The following is a 14,506-nucleotide window of genomic DNA, read 5'->3' as shown; positions in this document are numbered from 1 at the left end:
AAATCACCTACCATTCATTCTAGATCCCAGTAAAACACTCATTGATATGTTGACAGATGGGAATGTTGGGGGCCTCTGGCAGGTGATGGTTACTGATTGACATTGGTGGCATTCTGAATGGGCAACTAGTTGGAAATGTAATTTTGCCACTCATTCTGCCTAATTGCTCTCTGGTGCTAAAGCCCCAAGTTGTCCCTGAAGCTCATTAGAGTACAGAATGACAATTCACTCTCCTTCTCTTGGTTTTCATGTGGTGATGACAAATGCTCTGGGCTTCTGGGGCATCTCTCTGAATGGCCCTGAGGCTATAATAGCTTCTTCAGCACCATGGAGAGCAGAGGAGCACACCAGGGAGAGCTTCCAAATCAAACAGTTTATACTCAGAAAAGGCAAGCAAAAGAACTTACTCTACCTCAGCCCAGGGGGACAGTCTCTCACCAGGGGAAGAAGATGCATCAGAAAGGAAGCCACTGCAGGGAAGAAAGCAAAATTCTTTCAACTGACTAATGGACTGGCTAACAGCTGTCAGGTTGACTGTTTGTTATAGACCTACAGTATAATGTTAGTACAGGCAGAGCAGGAATAGGTCGGTAACAGCCTCGACCAACACTCTCCAGGCCAAACAACTGTCGTTTCCATATACCTTTTGAAATAAGTGTGATCCTCCGGGACAAATTTCAGAGTGCCCCAAGAATTCTGTAATCCTTAGTGTGCAAATGCTTCTCTATTCAAGCAGAGAGAACATGACATTATTTTAAGGCCAAGTGAAGCTGATCTTTAGTGCTTTAGTCTCATTTATCTCTTTCCTAGCTTTGATTCCCAGGATCAAATGCTTATTAATTACTTATATGACCATAGCCAAGGTGCACCTAAGCTTCATATTCTTCATTTATAAAATGAGGACAAAAAATAATTGCAATCTAATTGATCAAATGTTTGTTAGGAACAAATAAGAAAATAGATGTCAAATACCTTGTTGGGTGGCTCAATGTTTTAATGTTATTCCCCCCCTTAAAAAGCTGAGCATCTTTTGGTGCCCATGAACCTATCGTACCAGCATCTGAAGCATTGTTCTTTCCTACATGACGGGTTACCCAATTGGATAAACTAACCCAAGCTAAAGTGTCAAAAATTGATAATAATTTCCCACCCCATCCTTTCTGGAAAGCATATTTTCATTTTAACAAAGATCTTCTAGATTAGAGCTCATAGGGTGACTAACATGGAAAATTTAGGCTCTGAAGAAGACTAATCTTTAGGGACATTTTAGGCAAAATATTTCATGTCCTCAGCTTATAATATGTATAGCATACAATCCATTTGACCCAAGTGTGAGATGTGTTTATGCATATTATAATATATATATTAGAGTATGCATGTAGTATATATATATACATACATATTTTAGGTATATATATATGTGCCATATCCATATCCATACATGAATATATATGTGTGTGTATATAGATATATACAAGTATATCTACATATTTATACATACACATATATGTATATATTTGTATATATATGTATATATATATACATATATATACACATTCCTATATATGCAGTTACAGACAAATATATGACTGTCTAGAGACATGGTTTAAAGAATACTTGTTCTACTTCTTGATCCATTGCTGACCTAAAGAAAGTCAAAACCTTTCTGAGACTGTAATTTCTATATAATATATAGACTGGATGATCTCTAAAGTTTTTTTTTTAGCTCTATAATCCTATTTGTATAGTCTTATAGAATTCTGAAGTATGAAGAGTGAATCAAACTTTCTTTGTCTATCAATCAGCAACTTTTAAATTAATCATTCCAAAACTTAAGCACACCTACTTAACACTAAGTAAGAGAATTCATGACTTAATTACTAGAGTAAGCTTTCACCTCCAAATGCTACTACCACCCCACTTTGTCAGTGCTAGGCGAATTGAAAGACTATGATTGGTTTCCATAAAGTGGAGAAGGCACAGGGTGTGATGTGAAAAAAAGACTATAAAAAGTCCTGAACTTCCTGACCAAGGGACTTGGCCTTTTTGAGCTTCTCCTTTGGATTTCTTCTTTGGAGGTGGCTTCTCCTTTGGACTGCTTCTTTGGAGTACTTATCCTTCAGGCTTTTCCTGTAAACTTCTCCTTAGGGGTAAGTTTTGGACTGCCATATAATTTTAGGGTTGTGACTTTAAATCTAGATTTAAATGGTCGCCAAATAAAATTCCCAAGTCAGTCTGGAAATTTACAGTAATTTAATTAATATAGAGAAGGAATTTAAGGAGAAGGAGGAAAGAGGATATAGGATTTCTCCCACCTGGCTTATGCCAGGGGGAGTTTTAAACTCCCCGCCTCTAGGTCTCTGAAGAAGATTAGAGACTTCTGAGAGAAAAAGTTAGAAAGTGAAGGAGGAAAATTCAGCCAGAAACTCATCACCGAACTGGACAATAGCTTGTAGCCACACTAAGATGCTGAAAGGCTTAGCATGCAGCTCTCAGCTAACTCTTCACCACTAATCATGGAAAGAGAGAGAGAGTGTCCTTGAGGGATGAAAAATTTCAAATATATAGACCTTTTATCCTTGTGTCTCCTCCTCTAAATTTTTACATCTACCAATCACATTAAAGGCTTTTTCTCCAGGACTGCCCATACTTTTAGTTCTCACCTTCTTTGATTTGATTATATCTTTAGAGTTACTTAATAATTCTTTGTTAAGTTCATCTTTTGTGAGTTACTTGACCCTTTTTGTAATATTTAGCCTTTATAGTTATTTAACACCTTTTTGTATTAGATCTAAAAATAGGCTTAGCTTTGTAACAGTTAAAATTTAGGAATATGGGGAGACTAAGGCAGGTAGAAATCAGTTTCTCTCTGCAAGGAGTATTATATTTTTTAGAGGTTTATTAAGGTTAAAGATTAAAGAAAATACAGAATAAGAAAAAACACATGCCTAGGCCAGAGGCCTAGGCCAGATAACCTCACATCACGGAAGAGACACATCTGCTCCAAAACGGAAGTCCAAAAGAAGACCCAAAAACCTTTGCCACCAGGTTAAATCCTTCCTCGATCTTGGCCCACCTCAGAATTCCCATGAGATTACAAAGCATTTTGGGGAAGTGGAACAAAGGCTTGTGGAGATTGTAGTCCTGTATTTGAGTCTATTTTTTACAGCTTAAAGTTCTAGCTTCACTATAAGGTGAGAACTAAGTACCTTCACTGTTCAATCAGGAGATTACAACTTTATCTTCTCCAAACGTACAGTCTAAGTAGGGTGGAGTAGTTTTTAAAGTTCACAATCCCTCTGATGGTCATTGGGAGACTAGTATCCCTCTTGATCATTTAACATAATCATCTTGTAGTACCAAAGTACTTCTAACTACAGATGTATGCAATATTCAATTTCCAAGAGGAAATTACAATAGTTAGGGAGGAATATAAAAGAGAGAAAGTAAAACCAATGTTTTGCTAGGTGCATTGACAAAAAGCCAAATTAGGGATAGTCCCCTTTGGTATAAAAGTATACATTTTCAAAAAATGTTCAATCAAACTTTGGTTCAATCAACCACACCCAAAGTTCATTCTTGATCTTCCTGATGTAGTGTAGGTTTTCTGGCATCTTTCTGCAACAGTTCATTCTCTGGGTTTAGGGGTTAGAAACCTTTTTCCTTGAAGATCTTTCTCGATCAAAAATTCAAAATCTTGGATTTTTATTAAAATACAACTGCCCCTTGAAGTGGGTTTTAAAAAGCATCGAGTTCAGTTCAGGATGCAATGTTGAGTTATGGGGTTTTATGAGTCAATTATCAAAAGAAAAGAAAAACAACAAAAAACATAAGGAAGGAAAAAATGAAAAGAAAGAAAAAAATTCAAAATAGGCCCTTATTTGGGTTTAATAAATTTCCAACAGGCCCTTGTATAGGTCCAATTTGAAATAGTTTCTATCCTACAAGTCTGTAGGACACAATGCAGTAATATTTCACTTACCCATTTGCAGCCAAGATTACAGGAAGTTGCCATACTATAAGAAGAAAAGGAACTAGAATTTTATTTTGATAGGGAAGTGTCATTCCCTGGTCTTATTTTTTTGTCATTCTCAGGGATATGGAAAGCAAGGATGATAGTCAAACTTTTGTACATGTCAGAGTACTTCACAAAGAATGTAGATACAAGGAAATCCTACAACTTAACATATTTCATGTGTCGCAACCTTGAGTTTCACATTAGTTTCCCTGTCTGATCTTTTTGGCACTATTCTGCTTAATTCTGTTCTCCTTGTTTTTATCCCATTTCCTAGAATCAGACACAAACATTAATCACAGTCCCATAACATTTATCAATAAATGGCATGTTCCCACAGTTTAAAGCTTTTGGGTATATATTGATATTATAGAAAATATAGCCTTAAGAGAGAGATCAGTCAGTCTTTTATCAACTCACCACAAGATTTGACCCAAGCAAGATTCTAGTGTTCAGAAAGACACCAGTTCAGCTTTGGCCAGCTCCATCTCCGCTGAATCTACCAGCTGAATGAATCCCAGAGCCTTTTCTGAGCTCCTTTTTTTTAAAAAATATATTTTATTTGATCATTTCCAAGCATTATTCGTTAAAGACATAGATCATTTTCTTTTCCTCCCCCCCAGCCCCCCATAGCCGACGCGTAAATCCACTAGGCATTACATGTTTTCTTGATTTGAACCCATTGCTTTGTTGATAATATTTGCATTAGAGTGTTCATTTAGAGTCTCTCCTCTGTCATGTCCCCTCAACCTCTGTATTCTGGCAGTTGCTTTTCCTCGGTGTTTCCACTCCCATAGTTTATCCTTTCCTTATGAATAGTGTTTTTTTTTTCTCCTGGATCCCTGCCAATTGTTCAGGGACATTACACCACCATTAATGGAGACGTCCATTACGTTCGATTATACCACAGTGTATTAGTCTCTGTGTACAATGTTCTCCTGGTTCTGCTCCTCTCGCTCTGCATCACTTCCTGGAGATTGTTCCAGTCTCCATGGAACTCCTCCACTTTATTATTCCTTTTTGCACAATAGTATTCCATCACCAACATATACCACAATTTGCTCAGCCATTCCCCAATTGATGGGCATCCCCTCGTTTTCCAGTTTTTGGCCACCACAAAGAGCGCAGCTATGAATATTTTTGTACAAGTCTTTTTGTACATTATCTCTTTGGGGTACAGACCCAGCAGTGCTATGGCTGGATCAAAGGGTAGATATTCTTTTGTTGCCCTTTGGGCATAGTTCCAAATTGCCCTCCAGAATGGTTGGATCAGTTCACAACTCCACCAGCAATGAATTAATGTCCCTACTTTGCCACATCCCCTCCAGCATTCAATACTTTCCTTTGCTGTTATGTTAGCCAATCTGCTAGGTGTGAGGTGATACCTCAGAGTTGTTTTGATTTGCATCTCTCTGATTATAAGAGATTTAGAACACTTCTTCATGTGCTTGTTAATAGTTTTGATTTCTTTATCGGAAAACTGCCTATCCATGTCCCTTGCCCATTTATCAATTGGAGAATGGCTTGATTTTTTGTACAATTGATTTAGCTCTTTATAAATATGAGTAATTAAACCTTTGTCAGAGGTTTCTATGAAGATTTTTTCCCAGTTTGTTGTTTCCCTTCTGATTTTAGTTATATTGGTTTTGTTTGTACAAAAGCTTTTTAGTTTGATGTAGTCAAAATTATTTATTTTACATTTTGTGATTCTTTCTATATCTTGCTTGGTTTTAAAGCCTTTCCCCTCCCAAAGGTCTGACATGTATACTATTCTGTGTTTACCCAATTTACTTATGGTTTCCTTCTTTATGTTTAAGTCACTCACCCATTTTGAATTTATCTTGGTGTAGGGTGTGAGCTGTTGATCAATTCCTAATCTCTCCCACACTGTCTTCCAATTTTCCCAGCAGTTTTTGTCGAATAGTGGATTTTTGTCCCAAAAGCTGGGATCTTTGGGTTTATCGTATACTGTCTTGCTGAGGTCTCTTTCCCCCAGTCTATTCCACTGATCCTCCTTTCTGTTTCTTAGCCAGTACCAAATTGTTTTGATGACTGCTGCTTTGTAGTATAGTTAAAGGTCTGGGACTGCAAGGCCCCCATCATATGTGTTTTTTTTTTTCATTATTTCCCTGGATATCCTTGATCTTTTGTTCTTCCAAATGAACTTTGTTATGGTTTTTTCTAAATCAGTGAAGAAGTATTTTGGTAGTTCAATGGGTATGGCACTAAATAGATAAATAAGTTTGGGTAGGATGGTCATTTTTATTATATTGGCTCGTCCTATCCATGAGCAGTTAATGTTTTTCCATTTGCTCAAGTCTAGTTTTAGTTGTGTGGCGAGTGTTTTGTAGTTTTGTTCATATAGTTCCTGTGTTTGTCTTGGGAGGTAGATTCCTAGGTATTTTATTTTGTCTAAGGTGATTTTGAATGGGATTTCTCTTTCTAGTTCTTGCTGCTGAGCTGTGTTGGAGTTATATAGAAAATCTGATGATTTATGTGGGTTTATTTTGTATACTGCAACTTTGCTAAAGTTGTTGATTATTTCAATTAGCTTTTTGGTTGAATCTCTAGGATTCTTTAAGTAGACCATCATGTCATCCGCAAAGAGTGATAACTTGGTCTCCTCCTTGCCTATTTTGATGCCTTCAATTCCTTTATCTTCTCTAATTGCTACTGCTAGTGTTTCTAGTACAATGTCAAATAGTAAAAGTGATAATGGGCATCCTTGTTTCTCTCCTGATCTTATTGGGAATGCATCTAGTTTATCCCCATTACAGATGATATTAGCTGATGGTTTTAGATATATACTGTTTATTATTTTTAGGAATGACCCTTCTATTCCTATGCTTTCTAGTGTTTTTAATAGGAATGGGTGTTGTATTTTATCAAAGGCTTTTTCTGCATCTATTGAGATAATCATGTGGTTCTTGCTAGTTTGCTTGTTGATGTGGTCAATTATGTGGATGGTTTTCCTAATGTTGAACCAGCCCTGCATCCCTGGTATGAATCCTACTTGATCATGGTGAATGATCCTTCTGATCACTTGCTGGAGTCTTTTTGCTAGTATCCTATTTAAGATTTTTGCATCTATATTCATTAGGGAGATTGGCCTATAGTTTTCTTTCTCTGTTTTTGACCTGCCTGGTTTTGGAATCAGTACCATGTTTGTGTCGTAAAAGGAGTTTGGTAGAACTCCCTCTTTGCTTATTATGTCAAATAGTTTGTAAAGTATTGGGATTAACTGTTCTCTGAATGTTTGATAGAATTCACTGGTGAATCCATCAGGCCCTGGGGATTTTTTCTTAGGAAGTTCTTTGATGGCTTGTTGGATTTCAATTTCTGATATGGGATTATTTAAGAATTCTATTTCCTCTTCTGTTAGTCTAGGCAGTTTGTATTTTTGTATATATTCATCCATTTCTCCTAAATTGGTGTATTTATTGCCATATAATTGGGCAAAGTAATTTCTAATGATTGCCTTAATTTCATCTTCATCGGAGGTGCTGTCCCCCTTTTCATCTTTAATGCTGTTAATTTGCTTTTCTTCCTTCCTTTTTTTAATTAGATAGACCAGTATTTTGTCTATTTTGTTTGTTTTTTCAAAGTACCAGCTTCTTATCTTATTTATTAAATCAATAGTTCTATCACTTTCGATTTTATTAATTTCTCCCTTAATTTTTAGGATTTCTAGTTTGGTTTTCTGCTGGGGGGTTTTAATTTGATCGCTTTCAAGTTTTTTCATTTGCATTTCCAATTGATTGATCTCTGCTCTCCCTTGTTTGTTAATATAAGCATTCAGGGATATGAATTTACCTCTGATTATTGCTTTGGCTGCATCCCAAAAGGTTTGAAAGGATGTTTCGCCATTGTCATTTTCCTTGATGAAATTGTTAATTGTTTCTATGATTTCTTCTCTAACTAAACGGTTTTGGAGTATCATATTGTTTAATTTCCAATTGGCTTTAGATTTGGTTTTCCATGTACCATTACTAATCATTATTTTTATTGCCTTGTGATCTGAGAAGGCTGCATTCATTATTTCTGCTTTTCTGAATTTGTGTGCCATGTTTCTGTGACCTAATGTATGGTCAATCTTTGTGAATGTGCCATGTGGTGCTGAGAAGAAGGTGTATTCCTTTTTATCCCTATTTATTTTTCTCCATGTGTCTATTAATTCTAATTTTTCTAAGATTTCATTCACTTCTTTTACCTCTTTCTTATTTATTTTTTGATTTGATTTATCTAAATTTGATAATGGTTGGTTTAAGTCTCCCATTAGTATGGTTTTATTGTCTATTTCTTCCTTCAATTCTCCTAGTTTCTCCATTAGAAATTTGGGTGCTATATTATTTGGTGCATACATGTTGATTAATGATATTTCCTCATTGTCTAGAGTCCCTTTTAACAAAATATAATTACCTTCCCTATCCCTTTTGATCAGGTCTATTTTTGCATTGGCTTTATCAGATATCATGATTACCACTCCTGCCTTCTTTCTATCAGTTGAGGCCCTTTTTAAAGCGAATTTTCTCCTATGTCACCTCCCCTAAGTTCTTACATCTATCAATCACAGTAGATGTTTTCCAAAGGACAGACCATTCTTAATTCACACCTGAGTAGACTAAACTTTTGAGCAATTCACACCTGAGTAGACTAAAACCTCTGAGTAAGTTCTCACCTCTTTGCCACTTGCAACTTTACAAGTTGCCTGGCCTTTATAGGTACTTAGCACCCTTTTGTATTAGATCTAAAAATAGGCACAGTTTAAGAGCTTTTGCCTTACTATAAGTATGGGTTAAGTATTTTTCATTGTTCAGCAAGGAGTTTACAACTTTATCTTCACCTAAAGTATGCCTAAATATGGGTGGAGTAAAGGTCCCACATTCCTGATCAAGTACCTTCATTGTTTAAATGGGGAATGGTCTTAACCAAATCTTCTGAAGTAGGGTCTGAGAATTTTGAAGATTCACAATCCCCCCTGATGATCAATGGGAGGCTAGTCTCCCCCTTGATCATTTAATATAATCATCTTGTAGTTCTAAACGCACTTCTAACTACACATGCATACAATATTCAAATTTCTAATAGGAAATTAGAGTAGTGAGGGAGGAAATAGAAAAGAAAGAAAGCAAAACCAATGTTTTGCTAGGTACATTGACAGAAAGCCAAATTAGGGGCAGTCCCTTTTGGCATAAATGTGTACATTTACAATAAATGTTCAATCAAACTTCAGTTCAATCAACCATATCCAAAGTTCATTCCTGATCTTCTTGATGTAGTGTAGGTTTTCTGGCATCTTTCTGCAACAGTTCATTTTCTGGATTTAGGAGTTAGCAAGCTTCTTCCTTGAACATCTTCTCTCGAACAAAATCAAAATCTTGGATTTTTATAGAAATACAATCTCAACCAAAAAATCAAAAATCTTGAATTTTAAATTAAAATACAATCCCCCTGAAGTAAGTGTTAAAAAAACAACCAGTTCAGCTCAATGTTGAGTTATGGGGGTGTATGAGTCAATTATCAAAAGAAGAAAAAAAATACAACCAAAAACATAAGGGGAAAAAAATTTCAAAATAGGCCCTTGTATAGGTCCAATTTAAAGTAATTTCTATCCCCCAAGTCTGTAGGACAGAATGCAGTAATATTTCACTTACCCATTTGCAGCCAAGACTACAGGAAGTTGCCATAATATAAGAAGAAAAGGAACTAAAATTCTATTTTGATAGAGAAGTGTCATTCCCTCATATGATTTTTTTGTCATTCTCAGGGAATGCATAGCTCAGGGAGCTAGCATGATAGTCAAATTTTGTATTTGTATGAGTACTTCACAAAGAGTGTAGATACAAGGAAGTCCTACGACTTAACATATGTCAAGCATAGCAACCTTGAGTCTCACATTAGTTTCAACTCCCTCCATATTGGCGTAGTAGTTCATCAATCCCACATGGATTGGTTTCATTTTGACCTTTGTGCTCTTTTTGGCACTTTTCAGGTTAAGTCTGTGCTCCTTGTTTTTTATCCCTTTTCCTGAATCAGATACCAACATTAATCATAGTCCCATAATATTTTATCAATAAATGGCAGGTTCCCATAGTTTAAAACTTTTGGGTATGCATTGCTATAATAGCGAGTATATACATATTAAACTTATATTACTGCAGAAAAAATAATTAATATTATATGTACCTTTAGTACAAGAAATGAGAAAAAAGGGGAAAATCATATATTCTAATCAAAAATAAAAGGAAAGCAATAAAAATAAGGAAAAAATCAGGAATGCAATGTGTTCTTGAAAAAAAAAAAGAATCCACTTGTCTATGCATTAACAGAAGATGCTTTCTTCACATGTGAGCAATGAATCCAAGAGTCCTTTTCTCCAACCTTTATAGATGTTGGAGTAGTTAACAGTATTTAGAATGGTCCTTCCCACGAAGGCTGAGTTGCTCCAGTACTCTTCAAATTCTTAATATACACTTTGTCTCCTGGGTTCAGGTCATGAAGAGAAAAGTCTAGTGGTCTGGCTTGTACTGCAGCTCCAAATTCATGAAGTTCATGTAGTTTGTGCTATAATTCATGAATATAGGAAGCAATAGTAGTATCTCCCCCTAATACTGATGTATATGCAGGGGGAAAAGGTTTAGCCTGTATAGGCGGATGTCCAAAATGGTGAGATATGTAGGTCTCCTCTAGGCCTGCTTCTGAGATAAAATAGTGCCAGAGGGAGAATTTCAGTCCATTTTAAATGTGTCTCAGTGCATAATTTTCCAATCATTGTTTTAAGTTCTTTGTTCATTCTTTCCACTTGGCCTGAGCTCTGGGGATGATATGAAACATGAAATTTGGGAGATATTCCCAAGGAAGAATATATCTGGTTTAGGACAGAATCAGTAAAATGATTTCCTCTATCTGAATCAATACATGCTGGCAGTCTAAAGTGAGGAATAATTTCTTTAAAAGTATCTTAGCAACAAAATCCTCTGTGGCTTGGGTTGCAGGAAATGCTTCTGGCCATCTGGTTAGTTGCTCTACTATGACTAGACAAAATTTATAACGTCCAACCTTTGGTATTGTTATGAAATCTGTAGATGTTCAAAAGGTGTATAAGCCAGAGGACATCCACCAAAGGCTTTTCCACAAAATGCATGTTGGTTATATGCTTGACACGTAGAGCAGGCTGAACACACTTTAGAGGCTATAGTAGTTATACCAGGAGCTATCCATACTCTCTTGACAGAGTACACAATGCCCTGGGTGCCAAAGTGACCATTTTTATGAATAGATTGGCAAATCTGGTTATAGAAACTTCTAGGGAGCAGGGGTTTTCCTTCAGATGAAACCCATACTCCATTAATCTGTTTTCCTTTGAATTTTTGTTTCCATTTTTCCATTTCCTTTTCATTATACGGAAGTGATAAATTTAAGTCATCAGTGGTTGTTAATGTTAAAATTGATTCAGGTCCTTCCATGGCTGCTAGCTTTGCAGTGGCATCTGCTCGATCATTTCTTCTAGAGACAGGGTCAGTGCCACCTGTATGGGCAGAGCAATGAACTACAGCTAGGGCTTCAGGCAGCTGGAGAGCAGAGAGAACTTCATTAATAATTTCTGCATTAGCTATAGATTTTCTAGCTGAGGTTAAAAATCTTCTCTGGAGCCATAGCATCTACCCCCAAACTCAATTATTCTGTCCATGTATCTGGAGGGTGTCTCTTCCTCATTTTGGTTAATTCTTTCAAATTCTGTCCACTTATGTACTGTCTGCACACTCTCTCATTGCTGTTAAGATGGCATCTCTACAATGGTATAGTTGTAGATAATCCTCAGAGTTGTTATAGTCCCATTCAGGATCCTGAGATGGCCAGTGTGCTGCATTGGGCTCCCAGGTTTTGTTGACATGAGCAATTATTTTATTTTTCTCACATTCAGTTAAAAAAGCCTGTAGTAAATCCTCAAAGTCTTTGTAAGACACATTATATTGAAAAAATATATCTGTCAACTTTTTTGTTACCAGAAAGGGATCTTGTTCATATGTGGGAATATTTCATGTAAATTCATTTATTTCTTGGGGAGTAAACGGTATATTGTGCCTTAAAGTCACCACATCCCCGTTCCATCCTATTTCAGGTACTTCTCTTAGAGGAAACAGGCCTCTAATTAAATTTGGTACCTGTTGGTCAGTTTGATTAAGATGAGTTTCTTTAGAAGAACGAGATGTCCTTTGGGCTGGAATTGGGTTTTGTGTAGGAGAAGGAACATTAGAAACTGGGATTTCAGGAGAAAGGTCTTGGGGATTAAGTTCAGCCAAGATTTTCAGACCATGAGAAAAGCAGTCTGTTAGCTGAGCTATAGGGAAGATGTTTTCCATCTCTATTTTGGGGAAGGAAATTTCCTCATTTAGAGGTTCAGAAACAGGTCTGTCATTTTCAGAACATGGGCTTGCATGTTCTCTTGCATGTTTTTTATGTTTTCCTGTGTTTTATCTTCAGCTTTTTGCATTTCAGCTTCAAATAATTTTTTATGTTAGTATCTCTTAACACAGTACTAGAGTACAAAAATGACATTACCTAATAACATAAAAAATTGGAGGTATCCTGAATTCCTCAAAATCCCTAATTATTCAACCGCCATATAAATGTTGAGGGAATGTATTATTCACACACACACACACACACACACACACATACACACACACACACACACACATATTCAATTCAAATTAAGGAGAAACGAGGGAAATAAAAATGTTTTATACTCACCAGCTCTCACAGCTATGTTTCAAACTGTTTAAAAGGCTGACTTGAGTAAGTAATAAAGAAAGAAGGGAAAGAGATTTCACAGAAATTTGAGGGTCCTGTTCACAACCTTTGTGGATTAGCCAGACTGTCAGATAATTTTAGGGTTGTGACTTTAAATCTAGATTTAAATGGTCGCCAAATAAAAATTCCCAAGTCAGTCTGGAAATTTATGGTAATTTAATTAAAATAGAGGGAAGGAATTTAAGGAGAAGGAGGAAAGAGGATATAAGATTTTTCCTACCTGACCTTTGCCAGGGGGAGTTTTAGGGTTAGGTCTCTGAAGAAGATTAGAGGCTTCTGAGAGGAAAAATTTGGAAAGTAAAGGAGGAAAATTCAGCCAGAAACTCACCACCAAACTGGACAATAGCTTGTAACCACACTAAGATGTCGAAAGGCTCAGCATGCAGCTCTCAGCTAACTCTCCACAGCCAAGTATGTGCTTGTGGGATGAAAAATCTCAAATATATAGACCTTTCATCCTTGTGTCTCCTCCTCTAAATTTTCATATCTACCAATCATATTAAAGACTTTTTTCTCTAGGATTGTCCATACTTTTAGTTTTCACTTTCTTTGATTTGATTATATCTTTAGAGTTACTTAACACATTTTGTTAAGTTCACCTTTTGTGAGTTACTTGATTTTTTTGTGATTAATTTAACCTTAATAGTTATTTAAAACCTTTTTGTATTTGATCTAAAAATAGACTTAATTTAAAGTTCTAGCTTCACTATAAGGTGAGAACTAAGTACCTTCATTATTCAATCAGAAGATTACAACTTTATCTTCCCCTAGAGTACAGTTTAAGTAGGGTGGAGTAGTTATTAAAGTTCACAGGACTCTGCCTTAGTGAGCTGGACTGAAGGAGGAGACTCTCTCCCTGGATCCTGTATTGGCTTGCTGGGTGAGTAGCTGGCCTTCTTTTCCTGGCTTATAGAGAGATTGGTTCTGGAGAGGCCTTCCTTTCCTGGAGGAGGCTGTGTTGGTGGAATCTTTGCTGAAGACACCACTGGGTCCTCTGGATGAAGATTATCAAGCCCTGCCTGGGATGAGCTGGACAATGGAGCAGCACTTAGGGTGGTAGGCTAGACAATTCTCTATCTTCTTAAATTTTTCTACTTTCATTCTTTCTACTTCTTTGTAAATAAAGCTACTAAAAGTCATTTTGACTTAAGCTATAATATTTTTAAATTGGCAACCACAATATTACTTTAGAACTTTCATATTTAACATAAAGCCTAAAATTTTAAATTCTTACAGAATTTAATAATAAGGTTTTCAATGTCCCTATCCTATGTTCCAAAATGCATCAGACTTCAATTTGGAAACCTGCTGCTTATATGGGTAAAACTCAGCACAAATTTTATACCTTTTCCCAAAAAATTTCAGATTCTAGTGGGAGGTTATCAGATGGAACCAAAATTGCTAGTTTTTCCCACAGTCCCTTGTCCTTCACAATGGAAAGAAAACTTTCTAAAGCCCCTACTGGATTTTCAAAGAATAGCTGTACTGGATGATAAGGGTGACCTATTCTTCCTCAAAAACTATTCTCTAATGTCTCATAATGGCATATAATTGACCCTGAGTTATCAGAGATTGTGAATTTTGGGTGTACATGCACTAGAAGTTTCTATTACATTGTGAAGGCTTCAGGCAACAGCCTGGCCAAGTACATAGAAGTCATCACCAGACACTAGATTA

This window comes from Monodelphis domestica, chromosome 1 (assembly GCF_027887165.1).
Source record: "Monodelphis domestica isolate mMonDom1 chromosome 1, mMonDom1.pri, whole genome shotgun sequence".
Classification (NCBI taxonomy): Eukaryota; Metazoa; Chordata; class Mammalia; order Didelphimorphia; family Didelphidae; genus Monodelphis; species Monodelphis domestica.
Note: the sequence above shows the minus strand (reverse complement) of the source record.